Source organism: Neocloeon triangulifer, unplaced genomic scaffold, assembly GCF_031216515.1.
Source record: "Neocloeon triangulifer isolate White Clay Creek 2 clone unplaced genomic scaffold, ASM3121651v1 ptg000014l, whole genome shotgun sequence".
NCBI lineage: Eukaryota > Metazoa > Arthropoda > Insecta > Ephemeroptera > Baetidae > Neocloeon > Neocloeon triangulifer.
The window spans coordinates 1,600,704-1,606,703 of record NW_026775556.1 but is presented as its reverse complement, the minus strand read 5'-3'; positions in this window follow the sequence as shown (position 1 = coordinate 1,606,703).

The window sequence follows — 6,000 nt, the reverse complement described above, 5'->3', positions numbered from 1 at the left end:
CTGGCTGCTGCGGTCGGGCCATTACCATGTGATTCCAAGTTGTTCTAGTGGAAATAAGCATGGCCTCTTCGCCCCAGTGCCTCTCTCTCTCGCTCTCGCCATAATAGCCGAGGCCATCAATGTTATTTACTGCGGCGGCGGCACAAAAAACACGCCCGGCACATAAATAGTGCAAGCGACCGCAGCACCAGCAAAAAGCAACCTGCCTCGCAGTAGTTGTGCCCGACGACTTCATTTATGTTGATGGCCGGACGGCCGGCGATGAGAGAAGGCGCGCAATCAAAGCACCAGCCAACTTTGTCAACTTGTTAATTACTGCTGTGCTGCCACCCTTTGTCTCACAAAAACAGACACAGAGAAGAGACGCTCGGCGCAGCTGCCACGTTGCGAGGGCCTTTTAAGCCACGTCGAAAATTAACTTTTATAATTGTACAATTTTTTAATTTATTATAAAACCATTAAATATTATAATATATAACCACTAATTTGAAGTTTAATTTTCTATTTTAAATTTTTATTTCATTTTATAAATAGAAGATTTATCTCTAATTTCAATTTTTTTCAGTGACATTTTTAATAAAAATACCCACTTACAATAATAATTTACCAAAGGTTTTGAAATAATTTGAAACCTCTGCTCATGGAATTGAATTTTATCTTTTGCGATTCACGTCGTTTCGCCTGCTGCGGCAAATCGCACGGCGAGTGGGTCCAAAAGAATTAGGGCGTCTGAGCTACCATTCTGCAGCAATCAACAGCACGACGAGCCTTTGCGGAGAATTCCGTCGGTCGGTGTTGGAGAAACAAGAGGCGCAGAGGTGTCGTCACTTCTCTTGGCTCGTACAAAGGCTGCGAATCAACGAGCAACGTCACCGCCAGACGCTTCAATAAGAAAACGCACCCTTTCTCTCCGGCTGTCATACGTCGCGACAAAGCGGCTCGGAGGTTGTGCGCCCGACAAAGGCTTGCACAGAGAGCGAGGTGCCAAAAAGCAGTAAGTCTGCGAGAAAGATTTTGCAAAAGCCGCCCAAGTTCAAATAAGTCGGCAAAGTGCGTCAAATTTTTTTCCTACCAAATCATTCCAAAAGTAGAGGAAAAACGGCTTTTTGCAGAAGGATGTGAACAGGGAAAAGAAAAAATGTTTATGCTAGAACTTTTCCCAATTTTGTAGGTCTTGAATTTTGAAGTTCATAACTTTTAGTGGATAATGCCAAAATAAACTCCCGTTATCTGATGTGAGGAGGTAAATATATTTAATCGTCATATTTTGACGTCACTCATGCGATGAAAATTTTATAGAGTTCAGAATTAATTGTGAAAAGTTAATAGTCGTTCATATGAATGCAAGAAGCAATTATATTTTTTAAATTTCCATTAATTTTATGTAAGATTAAATATCAATTAATCGTAATTAAGTACAAGGGTCAAATTACTATTTTGAGCTGTCCAGAGACAATTTCCTTATTCCAAAATAGATAAATTTACACATATTTGAAAATTTTACTCTAATGCAAATAAAAATCAAATTGAAATTTTTGTGAGGCTACAAATGTTCAAGGATGATTATATTAACTGATGTTTACATCCCTTATAAAAAAAAAATAATAAGGCAAGTCTATTTAACAACAATTATAAGTTCATAATGAAGATAAACAATTAAATCTTTGTAGCAGGTAAAGGAGAAAATAATTTAAAAGGGAATCACGCGAGAAAATTGTCAAAAAATTAGTTTACCGCAGTAATTGGTAAGAAAAGGGTTATCTCTCTTGGAAGATGAGTGGAGGAATTTCGGAGCAAATTGAAGTGGGCCTTGTTGGTTGTGACGCCGAGATGGCCCGGAGCCGCTTAGCGACGGAAATTTGCATTTTGAGGCGAAATCAATTAGGCGGCAGGTGATTTGGTTGGCGGCGCTTGATGGCGGTGCACGCGCGCGCGGCGCGTGATTAGAGAGCACAAAGGCGGCGTCGCTAACTCGGTTACGCGTCGCGCGCGCGCTGTGTGTTTAATTATGGTCGTTAGTGGCAAAAAGCAGCGCTCGCTTGATACATCTCGGCTTCCTCAATAAACATAATTGCTTTCGGCGACGAACGAGAGATGAGCGAGAGGAAAATAGCAGGGGAGCAAAATAAGCAATGGTAATCTGCGCGTAAGTAAGGAGGATCCGAGGCCAGCGAAAACAGAGAGCGAAAAAACAAGAAAAAGCTCTCAGGCCGCTCAAACACACGAACAGGAAATTCTCAACCGCCGGGATATTCTCTAATGCATGCAAAATCACCTCACTCCTTTCCTCCACTCCGTGCCAAAAGAGTGGCTTTTCTTCAAGAAACTAGGGTGGCCGACTTTAGCCTCACACTTTTACGATACCAAAATCAGTAATAAACATTTGAGTTGCGGTTAAAAAGTTCCAGAATTTTAATTTTAATTTAGCGGATAATTACAAGCCTGAAAATTAGGAATTAATACATTTTCATTTAAGGAGAGGCTCTTTTAAAAAACGGCCCGATTAATTTTGATAGTAATTTTTCTCTACATTAATAATGGTTTGAAGATTTCAGTTCCAACGAGACAGCACGAGACAGTAAGAAAATTTGAATTTATTGGGATAATTGTATTTTTGAAATTTAACTTTGATTATGGGAATTTTCTAAAGTAATGTTTTCTCAGATTTGGCCCCACCAAAACTGATAAAAATTTCACCAAAGAACGTTCAATCACACCAATTTAGACAGAAGAATAAAATAAACAGGTCAGTCTACATAAATAATTTACGGGAAAATACATTCAACTTAAACGTTTTTAAAACTTTCGATCAAAAATTGTTCGTCGTTCATCTTATCAAATTTTTTACCAGAAAATGATCCTTGATTTAAATGCATAAGAAACGATTGGAAAATGTTATTTCAATATTTTACTATTTTCCTCAAATTTGTAGGCGTTAGTCTGTGATTTTCAATTTTCAAAAGGTTTATCTAATTTCCAAATAAATGTGCAATTCGAAGCAATCTTTTTAATCAATATTAAATAAGATATTATTAATTAAATATGACAGCTTTCATCATTTAGTTAGAAGAATTACTTATTTCTATTATAAATAATTGCCGAAAATCATATTCTTGCCATTTAATATACATAATTTAGGTTATTTCGAGACATTCTGGATTTGCTATGAAATTTTTCCAAGTTGAATTCTGAATTTTCTCCTAAATTTGGGTGGTATACCATTAACATAACAATTGATGTTCAGGAACTACATGTTCAAAATAAAGGCCAATGATTTGTTTTCATTTTTAAAGTGAAATTATAGATAACTAATGTATTTCCAAGTAGACAATCTACAAATATTAATAAGCATGGCAAATTGAAACATTGCACATAAAATGCAATTTAATATAGCGAGTAAATATCTTGTAAAGCAATTTTAAAAATTGAACTGTTCATTACGCGAGGATATAAAAAGAAAAATCTCACCTGTCACTGGCAGAGAGACTGAAATCCACCGTCCGCAGCAAAACGAACAGACAGAAAAGGGAAAGAAAAGAGAGACGTCGACGTCGGTGGGAGGAAACGAGCTGCGCGCGGAAGGGCGGGAAAAAATTTGCAGACACGCTTTTTTCCTCGCTCCCATTCTTTCCTTGGCTCGCTCTCTGCAAAGCACGTTCTTTTGATTTTAATTGGAATTTTCTCCTGCGGACCCGGTGCGACTCCTCAAAGGCGTACAATCGGTTTATCTTCACGCTGCACTTTTTCCTTCCTTTTCTGAAAAGGGTTGGGTGAAAAAACGGTATGCGGTCTTTTTCTAGGCCAGATTCTTAATATCCAGAGAGTCAATCAATTTCACATCTGCTTGACGCCAGCAGCCGCGCGCCTCGGAAAAGCAGCTGACTCTCCACTTTTTCTTCTTCAGCCCAACAACTTCTCGCGATTTTTGCTGCAGCACGTGTAGTACATGTTTGGCGTTACATAATCGCAGCAGGGTGGTTTAGCAAGTTCGAACGTTTACTATCTCGGGAGAAAAATTCTACAGCTGAAAAGTACGGCGAATGAACTCGGATGTTCTCGTTGCTATTGAATCATTGAAGTTTCGCTTGGCAACATTCCAGATAATGGACATAAAAAAACTGTGCAAGCTGAAACCTTTTTTAATCCTTCTTATTTAAAAAAGAAGCAATTTCCTATAATGCTTAGTTATGCAACCCGCGCAACAACAAATACAAATTAATTTAATAAATTTTATTTGAATACACCTGGCAAAGAAATAAAAACGGTTTGAATCTTCCAATCACATTTCTAAGATTTTAAGAATGGAAAATTTTAAAACTTCAACGTTTTTGATTCTAAATAAAAATACAGAAAGACAAGAAAATTAATGCCAGATGTAAAAGGGTGATTAAAAATTAAAAAAAAAAACCAATTGATAATTCATTTCTATGATGGAGGGAAATATCAGTAAAAAAAGTTAAAAAATAAAATAACAAATTGAAAAACCATCTATAAATATTTTTTAAAGTTATTGCACGTTTTGTCATAAAAGCCCTACAAATGAATTTGATGGGGGAAACAAAATGAGATTTGGTTCTGGAGAAAAGCGCGATTGCCGTCGCGCGTAAACATGTCGTCAAAAGTGGCAGGTGGCTGTGACGTGGAGCCCTGCGCTTTTCTTCTTATTTCTCTCTTATTTTTGCAACCGCCGCACGCACGTCTGACTAGCTGTGCTCGCCATCTACGTGGGGAGCAGAAAGAAGCTCTGGCTGTGAAAGTTTAAATTGCACGGGCCAGCTGGCATTTGGGCCAAAAAGGAAGCGCGCGCGCGTCTCCCTTTTCTCTTTTTCTTTCTCTCATCTGCCAAGTCGAGAAACGTTCCATTTCCTGGCGTTGCGAAAACGCGCTCGTTAGGGCCCCGATTGAAAAGCCCGCCAAATTGCCGTTTCCACGACACCTGCTGCTAATGAATGTGTCGCCCTCGAACCTTTAAAGACGCTGGCTTTTCCCCTTTAAAAAAAAATTTAAATTCCCTCTCTGAAGAGAAAGTGATTTCGGCGGTTTTGCTCCATCTTCGGGGGGCCCACATCTATCTATCCATCTCGTCTTTTATATCACCTCTCTCTTTGCTCCTCCGACGACGGTGGCCGGGCTTTTAGTCTTATGAGATAAATTAAACTTTCCTCCTTCGGCGGCTTTTATCTCCCATCTCGCTCTAGCTCTTCTGCGCTCCTTATGTGATTTTTGCTGCTCGCGATCATTTTGCTCCGTCCTTGCTCGTTCTGAAAGGGCACATTTGCAAATTGAAAGGGCCATTCCTGCTCTGATTAAAGTGGCTTGATACTCTTTTGATTTCCTCGCAACGCAAAATCCGATCAACCTGCACCGAATGAAATCTCGGGTATCCCTGACTCTCCCATCCTTTCTTTTTGATTCTTTAAATCTGCAGAGCTAAAAGCACACATTTCTCGTTTAAAACCAAGCATTCAACGATGTTAAGAGGGTTTTATATTTTAGAGTTTATTAATATTATAAGTATTTATGTAAGAAAATAATACAAATTTTATTTAAAATAAAATTAATAAGATATTACTGTATTTTTTTTAATTAATAATAATTATCATACATTTTATTTTAAACTAAAGTGAATAAATCAAAATTAACTAGACTGCTAAAACAATCAATTTGGCAATTGAATGGAATAAAAAAGGGCCTGAACTTAGTGACCAACCGAAATCATGCAAGGTAGAGTTCACAACATTGGCTTTATTTGACTTTTTGGAATGATTAAATGTGCTCTTGCAATTATTTCCAGAATTCCAAATTTAAACTTTGTTTGCTACTCTCAAATGTGGCAAAGTTTGTATATCGAAATTTAATACAAAACAACTAAATTTGTAAAAGATTCTATAAAGAAATTGACCTATGAAAAACTAATAAGTCCGCGAAGTAATGAATTTGGAGTTTTTCCCTAATGAAATATCGGTCGCTAAGTTTAAACTTTTATCCTAAACAAAATGA